At 36.7% G+C, this 13,027-nt stretch overlaps 1 protein-coding gene across 3 annotated transcripts in view; it reads left to right on the forward strand.

The window, feature by feature from the left end:
- Positions 1-13,027, forward strand: part of atxn1a (ataxin 1a) — a 108,614-nt gene that overhangs the window by 60,280 nt on the left and 35,307 nt on the right. For all 3 annotated transcript variants that reach the window (XM_081377485.1, XM_081377486.1, XM_081377487.1), the window contains one exon: positions 11,618-11,718. The gene's annotated coding sequence lies outside the window, so the exon portion shown is untranslated. The remainder of the gene's footprint in view (positions 1-11,617; positions 11,719-13,027) is intronic.

Below are 13,027 nucleotides of genomic sequence, written 5' to 3' on the forward strand. Positions count from 1 at the left end.
ATAAAACCAATCAGAGCGTCATCTCACATTCCCTTTAAGAGCAGACGCGCTTTTTCCATGGCGGATTGCTATTATAACGCCGGATTTGCCAGGCGCGCGCCAGGAGCGGTTCACAGCCAATCTATCTATCTATCTATCTATCTATCTATCTATCTATCTATCTATCTATCTATCTATCTATCTATCTATCTATCTATCTATCTATCTATCTATCTATCTATCTATCTATCTATCTATCTATCTATCTATCGTAATAATGTATGATTTGCAAAAATGAAAACTGCTGCTTCTGTGTAGATGAGAGAATCAAAGTGTATGTACGTTGTGCACACGCTACATTGATTATGGCCAAGCATGCGCCCTTAAAATAGCTTATGAATAACATGCGCAACGCGCCACTGACTTCAAACTATTTTTTCCTGGTTAGTGGCACAATTGTTTTCTAAACCTGCAAAATAGCATGAAGGAACGTTTGCGCCGGAACATGCCTCCTCTTTGCGCTGAACCGCCCTGGGGAGCGCAAGTGTATTTCCTAGTTTACCGACGTGCATCTGTGGAGGGAAAAGTCCGCTATGCGCGGGTGCAAAATAGGAATGATACATGCGTCGGTGTACAAAGTCAATTGCGCTGGGTGCAAGATAGGGCCCACTGTCTTCATGATACATTCAGGAACAAAGCAAATTAATGTCTTTATGAATGGGTTATTGAATCATTGACTCACCCGATTCATTTAAAAACGCTGAATAATTCAGGAACGAAACACCACTGTGTTAATCAGAGATCAACAGTTTTACTCTGACTGTTTGGAACTATTTTCATTGATAGAATAGAGCAAAAACAGTCAATATTGATAATATTGCATATAAAATGTACATAACTTTATATTAACTTGAACAGCTTATTTTTAACTAATTATATACCAAATCCTGCTCCACTCAACTACAAACATCAAATACGTTCTGAGGTTTTTGTTGTGCCACATCACACGGCTTTTTCACTCTCAGTGTGGACCGACAACTTGGTTAGGACACATGCCACAGAAAGGTGTTTTACAGCCTGTTGTCAGGCTCAAACGCACTGCTTTTCAAACGCAAAATGAGACCATATGGTAGCCTGACCACATACAATTATTATACCTCAGGTTCTTCCCACGGTGATTTCCACTGTGTCATATACGCATACATGTAATTATGTTGTGCAAATCCTGAGATTTCACTTCATCATTCCGAGACACTCCCATTGAGGACTGACTGCAGATGAGAGTGATACACAGTGTAATACTTGTGTGTACACTGATTCCAGAACTGTTCTAGTTTCCCCATTAAATCACTTTAAGGTGAAATACAGTGCCATCTGGTGTGTAAAAACAGCACTGCATCAGCCTCTTGTTCATATGAGAATGAAAATAAATGCAGTAGGCTATCTATACATTATCTTCCCTTTGAATTTACTATTCTTTACATAATCTATCTACAAGGAGTTACAAGGAGAATTTAATAATTCTGCATAGCCGTAATATTCTATATACTATCAATTATGCATGAATGCATGAACTAGCACAAAGCTAGTTTGGTTCGCTTTCAGGCTTGTCTCACAGTAGGGGGCTGAAGAAGCGGCGGTCCTATACACACTTTTAGCCGGCTCCCAGGAGTCATCAGGGGCTTTGAACGTCTGAAGATCTGCATAAATAAACTCTCCCATCTTTCTCCCATGTTCTTGTCTCTCACTCTCTTTCTCTTTTATATACTCCCTTTTCACTGTGTTGTATCTATCCATCTGCCTTTGTATATCTGTAGCTTTGATTCATTTTCTTAGACATGATGTATTTTGCTGTCTGAGCTTGTATAAGGCTTGATTGCAGGGGTTTGCTTGAGGGTGCTTTAAAGTAAAAGCCTACGCATATGTAGTGTGTTTGCTTTGGTGCTTGATTAATTTGCTTGTCCTCTCTTACTGCAGATAAATAGACCCGAGCGCGCCTTGAATTCTGCTTTTATATATTTTTTATGTTCTGCGCCAAGCCGACTTCATGTTTTAACAGTAAGTAGCAATAGCAAGTCACAAAGCTCTTGTTTGTCTGAACCATCTAGTGCCAAACATTTCTTTAAAAGCGCAAACTTTTCAAATTAAAACTCAAAATAAAAGAATGTAGTACGTCGTCAGCATCTTTTTACACTCGTGCAGTGATTAAGACTCACCTGGATGCATGAAATAGAAAAATGAATAAAAATAAACTTTTTTTATTAGGCATGTTAGTATAGGATAAATTGTTGAAAAGAACACTGCATTTTATCGTATTATAGTTGTTTAAAAAAATTGTAAATGCAATTTGTTATTTTAGTGTTTTTTTAGTTATTTTGTTACATGCTTTTGTCTTTTAGTTTCTTTTAAATATTTCTATTCAGCTTTTTTAATGACATTTTTTTTCTTCAGTTTTAGTTACTTTAGTACTTCTTAATCTTAATTTTAACTTTTTTTTTCACCAAGAAAATCATCTAATATTTATATTTTATTTCAGATTTATTTCAATTAACAAAAAATATTTGTAATAGTTTTAGTCACAGTTAATGATAACAACACTGGCCTCCTCTGATGGATTTTTTTCTCCACATTTTTGCTTGTCTTTTACTATATCGAGATATTCAGAGCCATGTCACACATTTTGTAGGTTCCTATTCCTTTACTATTCCTTTGTTATTGAAAATAGCTTTCAAATATTTTGTTTCCAGAAGGTGGTAAACAAATCCTTGACAGAATAAGAACCACGGTGCCAAACTAGAGAACACACGCACGTTGACATGATGGGATGACAATGATGTCAGTCAGGTTGTCAGAGAAAAGGAGCGCCTATGACGCCCTCAGCACTGAGAAAGAGAGACAGACAGAGAAAGAGAGAAGTTAAAAGGAATGAGGTCAGCCTGGGGTACGACACGGTAACCTGAGAGAAGTACCTGCCCTCACACTATCCACTTACTGCTGCATTTGTCCCAGCTGAGCACAGCAGGAGAAACGCAGGAAGCACAAAGCTATCTCTCCATCAGTCCCTCACAATGACCCAAAGACGGCCCTGAATGAACCTGTCACCGATTGAGTTTTACTACTTTGAGTGTGACCAGGAGCTTTTGAGATTTTGAGTGGCTTTTTAGGCAGTTGTAAATGAGTTTGTGTGTGTGTGCGTGTGCGTGTGCGTGCGTGTGTGTGTGTGTGTGTGTGTGTGTGTGTGTGTGTGTGTGTGTGTGTGTGTGTGTGTGTGTGTGTGTGTGTGTGTGTGTGTGTGTGTGTGTGTGTGTGTGTGTGCGTGTGTGTGTGCGTGTGTGTGTGTGTGTGGAAGAGATATCCACTTCTCCTGTTGTACCTCTCCAGTAGTTTCACACAAAAGGGAGGTATTGAATGGTGATTGTTGGTTGAGTGACAGGCTTTGTGATTGTCAATGACACGATTACGCTTGCCATGATTTATTTGTGACTATATCTACAGCTGAGGTATCAATGTTCGACTACCCTGGTAAAAAAAAAAAAAAAAGGCCTGATTTATTTTTCATTTTAACCTAGATTTATGCTTTAGTAATTTAAAAAGAAATTAATAATTTAAAATTATGTATTAATATAAACCATAATCTTAAATTACACTACCATTCAAAGGTTTTGGGTTGGTAAGATTTTTTTAATTGAAAGAAGTCTTTTATGCTCAACAGGGCTGCATTTATTTATAAAAAATAGAGTAAAAAGACAGTAATGTTGTGAAATATTATTACAATTTTAAGTAACTATTTCAAATTTTAATGTTTTAAATGTAATTTATTACTGTGATGTCAAAGCTGCATCAGCATCATTACTCCAGTTTTCAGTGTCACAGCATTCTAATATGCTGATTTGCTGCTCAAGAAACATTTATTATTATTATAAATGTTGAAAACAGTTGTGCTGCTTAGTGTTTTAAACCCTGATACATTATTTTAAGGATTCACTGATAAATAGAAAGTTCGAAAGAACAGCATTTATTTGAAATAATACATTTACAAATACAGTATGCATATATATATATATATATATATATATATATATATATATATATATATATATATATTTCACTTTTCAAAAAAAATTCTTATAGACCAAACCTTTTGAACTGTAGTGTAAGTTTAAATATTCGTCTGAAATATGAAACGTTAAATGAATAAAAAAATCTATATTAAATAAAAAATCCAAATATAAATCATAAGCTTGACATTTAGATTATATGCAAATTGTTCAGGGTGTTAAGTCTATAAATTTTCATTCATTAAAAACAGATTAGCTTGATGTTTACTTAATATTGGCATTCATAATTTAGCATATTTCTGTGAAAGTCTCCATGTACATCTTTTTTTCTATTATATGGTAATGGCTCCTTTATAAAAACTTATTTATTAAAAGATTATTATTCTGTAACACACTTTCTTTTACATTTGGCACCCATAATATGTTATACTAAAACACATACTCCCAGAGCTGTAAGGTACATTTTTTGATAATATTAGAGTGTATACGCCAAAGCCTTCCTCCATTAATATTATACAGAGACATCCGTCCTCTAGTATGAGTCACTGGTTTGCTACGCTTGTTTCGTGTATAAATATTGCTTTTTTCCTGGCTGAATAAACTAGTCCTGTCTCATTATGTTAAATGGTGGAATGAATAGACTGTAACATTGCTGTGGAAACGGGGAGCATCCCTCTGCACAGAGCCTGTGTAAAGTCATTTCTCATCATTACAAACGCAGCCACACGCCTTAAACGCTGGAGATGCCTACCCTGGTTAGATGCGTTTGAGTGTGTGTGTGTGTGTGTGTGTGTTTGTGTGTGTGTGTGTGTGTGTTTGTGTGTGTGTGTGTGTGTGTGTGTGTGTGTGTGTGTGTGTGTGTGTGTGTGTGTGTGTGTGTGTGTGTGTGTGTGTGTGTGTGTGCGTGTGCGTGTGCGTGTGTGTGTGTGCGCGCGTGTGTGTATGTCGGATATAGGGGAATTTCCTGTTGCTTTGAGTGTAGATGCCTCACTTTGCTGGTGCTTGTGGGATGTGTGTGTGTGTGTGTGTGTGTGTGTGTGTGTGTGTGTGTGTGTGTGTGTGTGTGTGTGTGTGTGTGTGTGTGTGTGTGTGTGTGTGTGTGTGTGTGTGTTTGAGGAGGAGCAGATTCTCATTGGGTGGCTCCAGCCATCTGGCCTTAGCTCAGATGAACTCATTTCTGCTTCTCTATTGATCGGTGAAATAACAGAGCTGCTGTAGTAATGATGTCATCACCTGCCTCTCAGCGCTGACCTTGAATGAAGCGAGCTACTGAGCATGCTCACCACACGACTGTGTGTGTGTGTGTGTGTGTGTGTGTGTGTGTGTGTGTGTGCTGGATTCCGGAGGTTGAAAGAAGGAAGGCTTTCAACTTGCTGTCCTCCTAATGCACACACACACCTGCTGCTGAATTCCTTTGAGGCACTCCATCTTGTTTCCTCTCTGTCCGGTGAGAAAAGAGATGGTGTCGGCCATGACACTTCCATCTGTAGAAGAAAAGCACCATGATTACTCCATGTGCAAAGCATATGGTGCACCTTATGACAGCGGTATGAGGCATTCATGCATCATTATGTTTGAATGCTTGATTTGACATTTAAAATAACTTTGTATTATCTAATAGGTCTAATTAAACATGTTCAATGCATTTTAGAATAAATACACAGGTTTTTAGTAACAGATTATGCTACAATTAAGATTCTGTCATTATTTACTCACCCTCATGTCATTTCAAATCCGTTTGAATTATCAGTTCAGTGTTACAAGTCATACAAACAATCTACTTAAAGGGTCAGTTCACCCAAAAATGAAAAATCTGTCATTATTTACTCTGTTGAACTAAAAAGAAGATATTTTGAAGAATGTTGGTAACCAGTAGCCATTGAGTTTCATAGTAGAAAAACAAGTCAATGGCTACTGTAAACTGTTTGCTTACCAAAATTCTTCAAAATATCTTCTTTTGTGTTCAACAGAAGAAAGAAATTCCTACATATTTGGAACAACATAAGGGTGAGTAAATGATGACAAAATTTTCATTTTTGAGTGAACTAACGCTTTAAGAATCATTCCAAACTGATTATACTGTAACTGAATCATATTTCATGACTCACTTATATCCGAGTCAAAAATACAACATAAGTTTTAAAGTTTTAACTTTGTTTATTTTACATGGTGACTATTTCTGATAGTAAATCACCAAAATGTGAAATATTACATTTTCTAAATTAGCCCACTATTGGTAGCTGTAGCAAAAAATTAATTCCATTCCCTGCTCACGCAGATGTGGTTCGGTCAAGTTACAGGAAGGTACATGGAAGAAGGGAATCTGGCAATTAAAGGCCTCTGACCCCTAAACCTTCCTGTAACCTCTTGATCTATCATCCCCCATCATTCTCTCTGTCCTTCACTCTTCTTCTCTTTCTGTTTTCTGTCTCTTTCCCTGCTAACCAAGCTTTGCTGCAAGGATGGTATTGACTTACTGCTTGTCCTATGTCTGCACATAGAAACATTACACTCTGTACTGTTGTGTATCACACACGTACACTACACTACTCTAGAATGAACTTGGTGGAGCAGAATCTGAGAAGACCAACTTGTTTTAGGAACCACAAACAGGTACAAGGAAAAGGGATCCTGTTTGTGTATGCGTGAGTGCTTGCATGCTCAAACAAGTTGCAGTGCTGGCAATATTAGATATCTAAGATGTGTCTGAATTAATAATTTTCCTCCAGTCTGATATGACATTTCCCATGTAACATTAAGGGCTTTTGAGTCTGAGGGCAAAGCAGCATTAGAAAATGTGCTGACCCTTTCCATTATGAATGTGACATCAAGACATTTTCATTTTGAACCCCTTAAACAACAGCGATTCCCACAAAACTGTAGGTATGAGTAACTATATTTGCTCAAGTGCAAAAATCATAGACAGAGTCAAAGTCAAAAGTCCAATGCCACCCACAGGTCAATGTAAATCTATAGGTATATTTTCCAACAATTGTATTATCCACCAGGTGAAAAACCTTCACCTTCAAAAGTCTGATCGGTAATGTTCATCTATCTTCAGCTAGCCACATGATTCCTGTAGCTCAGATGGTCCAATATGAGTTGCTTGTTAAAGTTTAATGTTTAGACCCGCTGCTGAAATGCACTGTTAGTTAAGAGCTAACAGCAAGTCTTTACAGAGAAGAGAATCCCTGCTGATGTGATCTGATCCCTTATCAGGTTCTGACAAAGATAGTGATAACAGAGTGAAAACGGAAAAGATACGGCGATTTCATTTAAATTCTGCTGGTGGCAAAAGATGTGGAATTGAAAAAAATTGTTTCTGCTTAGTGTCACTTCCTATATCTATATTGTTTTAGGTTTGGTTATAAATTTGAACAGTCTCAGTCATTCCAGCATGTCTGTCCATCTGCCACGTTTGAAACACTTTATGGAGGACACATGGAAAAGGGTACTGTTGAAATTACATAATAAACCAATCCAAAGGGGTCCTTTGAGCCTGCAAGTAAAAGTGCACCATCTTGTTTTTAAAAGCATTTTTCTCATACTGTACATACATGTCACCTTAAACACTGACCCTTAGTGACCCTGCTGTTTACCCATGTTTACCCAACACATTGGCCTCCTAGAGCTGATAGGAACATCAGGGGAAGTGACATTCAGGGAAACGTTTAAATGACGATGACTGAAAGACTGAGCTTGCAAGAATTACCCCATTGCTGTTTATGACTTGTGGCCACAGCCACAACCACATGACACTTGAAAGAAGAAAAAGGCATTAAAGTGTCAGTAACTGTGTTTACGGGTGTCTTTTTCACATGCTAAAAAGGCTAAATACTTCAGATATACTGTAAGCATGCAGCCACAAGATTTAGTTTTAACCTCAGATTTCTGGAAATTCAAAATAGATTCAATGGAATTAGTATCATGCTTGGTTACCTATTGATGAACAGCACTTGGTGTAATCATTTTCTCACTGTAGTAACACAGATGTCCTCATCACTCTAGGTTAGATTGATCATTCATGCTGTGGTTGTAGCAGCGCTCTGAAGCTCATCTGAGTTGTGGACATTTTGAGGTAGGAGAATCAAGCAGTAGAATCTACAGTGTGTTTAATGTAGTGCATTGGTGTTGGCAATTAATCAGCAGCTAAATCCTCTTTTAAACAGTGTGTTTTAGTGAGTACTACAACAGGTTAATTCCACCACAAAAATCTGCAAATTACAACAAAATTCCATCAACAATTTGTCTGTGGAAATGTGTGACGCCACACAGTCACAGCCAGACTCAGAACATATTTGATGTTTATTACACAGCTTTGTAGAGTGCGATTTTGGACCATTGAGATTTCTCACGATGATTAATTCACGTTGTTGGGCTGCTTTTCTATTATCCTCAAGGACAATGTGAGTCAACATTTGGAAGCTTTTAACTTCTGTAATGTGAAATATTTCTGGAATATTTAGTTGTTTTATATTTATTTTCTTGATTTTATTGGTTAACATTATTTTCTCCACCCATGCAACCTTTTTTTTTTTTTTAACTGTGAAAACATTTGCATTTTGCAACAATAAACATTTCAAATAATAATGTTACATTGTTACATCAGAAATCATTTTAATAATCAAACAAATAATGAACCAAGATGTTTACAACCACAGTTAATATTACGTTCTTCACACTGTAAATGAAAGTGCATTGCGTTTTTGGATATACTATCGCATGCAGTGTGCTGTTATATACTATACATTTTGGGAAATTTAGTAAGTACTTACTGTAAGTAATGTTGCTGTTTGAGCATAAACAACATCTGCAAAGTTACAACGCTCAAAGTTCAAAGCAAAAGAAGGACTACAACAAACGGCTGGTAGGGACTACACGACATTCCTCCCGGGTTAGTGAAATCAATAACCCTAAAATTTACATAAACCCCACCCCCGGGAACCATATTGAGAAGAGGAAGTTTTGTTGTAGTCGAGCACATTTGTGAGTCAGCTCAAACTGTAGCATCCGTCTTTACACATGCAATAGAAAGTCACTCTGTGTGCATCTCACAACAGTTCCTATATGAGCGATTTATAGATTATCATGACAGAATATGCTAATTGAAGATAGTTAACTCCACATCAGCAACATAAATTCATCAACTAACCATTCAGAGACGTCCTGTTGCATTCTGTGTTGTCACTTCTTCTTTAGTCTCTCCATCTTTGTCTGACTCCGGTTTAAACATAAAAGACATTTTAGTGTGTATCTGTGTGAGGTAATCAGAGCTGCTAACACACAAGCTCTTGAAGCTCCGCCCTCTGTGCCGGGAGCAGCAGCTTATTTGTATTTAAAAGGACCAGACACAAAACGGTGCTTTTTTGCTAATCCTCAAAAAGTGACAATTTTAACATGCTATATAAAAATATCTGTGGGGTATTTTGAGCTAAAACTTCACATATACACTCTGGGGACATCAGAGATTTATTTTTCATCTTGTGAAAAGGGCATTATACCACCCCTTTAAGAATGTAAATGGGTTTTAAGCTTCTCAAGCACATAGGAAACTGGGAATCAAAGCAAAGCATGGTCTGTATGTCTAGATATGATGTTATATTGACTGTCTAAAGCACTTGTGTCTTAATTTTCTCCTCTGTTGCGTTCAGGTTTCTCACTCGTTCTCTCCCTCGTTCACATGTTCACACATCCCACTATCTGTCCTCGGTCTCAGACTCCGGTAGCACTAATGGCTGTTGTCACAAGTTTTACTGCACCCACCCGCTGCGACCATCTGTCTGGTCTCTCTCTCACTCTATCTCTCTCATCAATGATGCTTTATCAGCACCCCTGCCAAAATACAATGTTGCCAAAGAAGTACAGAGGATAATTAATCTGCAGAATTGGACGATATGGCAGAAGTGTATACTTGTTAATCACTGCAAAGAAAGCATGAAATGACATTGACATTGACATGAACCATGACCTCTTCTCTTCCTCATTTGCATCACAACTCATGCCATAAAAACCTGCTTCCTTGTTGCAACTAGGGGATTGGTAACAGATATGAAAATGATATATTAATAAATATGTTTTAATATTTTATATGCATTATATATATTATTAATAATTATAAATTATTATTATTATTTTTTGGTATAAAAGTGGAGAGACTGAATTTGAAATTCATATATCTGTTGAAGGTATATTAAGAATTATATTATATAATTATATTATTTTTAAAATTATATATTAATGAATTATTAATACAAATTAATCAATAATTTATTTAAAATATATAATGTAAATTTATTTAAAAATGTTTATGTATATATGTGTGTGTGTGAATAAAAATAGTAATATATTTAATATAATATTAAATATAATAGTCATATTTTTATTTAAATTATTTTAGATATTTTTTTATATTTCATTTTTTATTTAATTAATTACATTTATTTGTATTGTTGTTGTTGTTTTTTGGTGTAAAGGTGAAGTGAAAGACAAGTGAAATGCATATATCTGCTAAAAATGATTTTGGTCAGCGTTCAGGAGTGACTACCATAAAAATGATCTCAAAGCTACGACATGGACTAAAAGCCACAAAACTTTTTATTTCTATTTACTATTTTACTTCATTTTATTTTTTATGGAATGCCTCTGCTACAACCACACACATGCAGACTGATATCTTTACCCATTGCGTCATAATTTTTTAAGCATCCTGCCACAAGCGTAGTATTTTTAATATGTCGTATCTAGTTGAAAATAGTCCAAGTTCTCTTCCATTCATTAGAGTATTAGCATCTTTTTGATTGCTATGAATCGCTGCAAATAAGGCTCAAGTGAACCTAAAATCTGCCTTTTTATACAGGGCTCCCAGTCACGAAAGATTAGTTGACCAGTCAACTTTTAAAAATATTTTTGCACATTCCCAGTTACAACACAAATGCTACATAAGCAGAGGGTATGTCGCTTGGAAATAGATTGCCGCTATCTAAACCTCTAAAGACAACAGTTTATTTCTCACGTAATGCCCCAGAGATAAATGATACACGGCTTCCTCGCTGATATCTGCAATCTGTGCTGTGGAGTCCTACTCCTGAATACTGATCTAAGATCTGTGCTTCTGAGAGTTGAGGGATGTGATGTCATTCCCGTTTTATGCCTTATGGAATACCGCAGGTGGTTACTGAAAGAAACCAAACAAAGTCAAGCAGCAGATCCTCTGAGCTCAACTCTGATCTGAGAGCAGCTCTAATGAGGACCGTCTTTATTTTAAGAGCACACTCACTGTACACCCACACCTCCGCCTTTGTGTTGTCTTGTTACTCGGGTTTCCATAGCGGTCCGTTCTGTGTTGTGAGCGTCTGAAGGGAGTGGAGCTGCAAGATGACAGAGTTGCAGTAGTATGAGTGTTACTACTGGAGTAAATGCACCTGAGTGCATCTGTACGTGGATCATGTTCGCTCATCGCTTAGTTCACGGTCTTAAGACAGGACAGAAATTCAAGGGTAGGAGTGTGTCCTATTGGTGACTGTGTATATGCTGCTAGCTCTGTATTATTATTATAATATTGTGTGTGTGTGTGTCCGTAGGCTTTGCTGGAGGCCTGCACTGAGACTACAAATCGTGTTGGGATTGTAACAACTTCAATGGGCCACAACACTCACTAAAACACTGGAGGCAACTGAATGAGGTATGACTACAGGACACGCGCACACACACACACACACACACACACACGTGTACTTTTTGATAGCCATGACCTTTAATTTTGCATTTTACTACTTGTGCAGGGGCATTATCTGGAGAGCAATTGTAAAAATAACTCTTGCTTAAGCTGTGTCCTATTCACTCGTCAATACAGGCCCTGATTGGTGGAGCAATAATATAGGTCTGCCTAGCAACAGAGCTGTTTACCAAACAACACAACTGGGGATGAAAGCTGGGCTTTCACGTAAAACACCTCCAGGAAAAAGCTAGCTAGTGCAAACCGCTTGGGACAACACAGCTTTAATGATTCATGCTTGAAGCGTGGTCGGTCGCAGGCGTACTGTAACACACAGGTTTACTGTAGCATGCTCACACACTGGCATGTGCACGTGCAGCGGGTTCAGAGATGTCAGTCAAGTGTCTCATTAGCAAATAATACACATGTTCATGTGAGATGTGTGTAAACAGGCCCATGATCTCAAGAGTGTAGGCATGGTCTATCTAATCTAATCTAATTCAAGTGCATTACATGCCTGATGTCGATCAGGAATTTCTGTTTTGTTGTTTATGGTCACAAACCCAGATTTTAAGTAGATTTGTGAATGAATCCCATAAGCGCCCCCTGTTGGTAGAATATACATTGTAGTGCAAAAATGTCGTTTTTAAATGTGGTAGTGCTGTTTCTGTATAATATTTTATGTATATATAGACTTTATTTTAAAATGATTATCATTTGAATTATTTAAAAGTATATTAGAAATTTTATATATATATATTACACATATATTATGCAATTATTTTTTATAGATTTTTGTTTAGATTTTATTAATTTTACAATTATGTGTATTATTTTATGTTTTAAAAAATGTAGAGAGAGACTAAATTTGAAGTACATATATCAGATTTTAGCCAACATTCAGAAGTAAACTACCATGTAGAAGGTTTGAGAATTTTTTATAATTTTTTAAACAAAGTTATTATACAATGTAAAGGATTCTTCATGCTTATTTTTCAGTTCAGTTTTTTACTTAAATTGATATCCTTATTATAGAATTCATTAAAAGATGTATTAAATTAGACAATGTAAAATTGTTGCATAAAAAATGTCTATTAATCATAGACCATACCAAAGTCCTTTTAGGCAAGTCGTGCCACTCGGCCGCCATCTTGGCAACGCCTCCGGGCAGCTATTTCGGACTAACAAGACCAGGCTCCTATCTAAATGAATGGGCAGAAAGTCAGAACTGCACTTTCACTGGTCACTGTGACATAAAAACTGCATGTATAGAAAC

Source organism: Scardinius erythrophthalmus (assembly GCF_964197995.2).
Source record: "Scardinius erythrophthalmus genome assembly, chromosome: 10".
In the NCBI taxonomy this organism is placed as follows: domain Eukaryota; kingdom Metazoa; phylum Chordata; class Actinopteri; order Cypriniformes; family Leuciscidae; genus Scardinius; species Scardinius erythrophthalmus.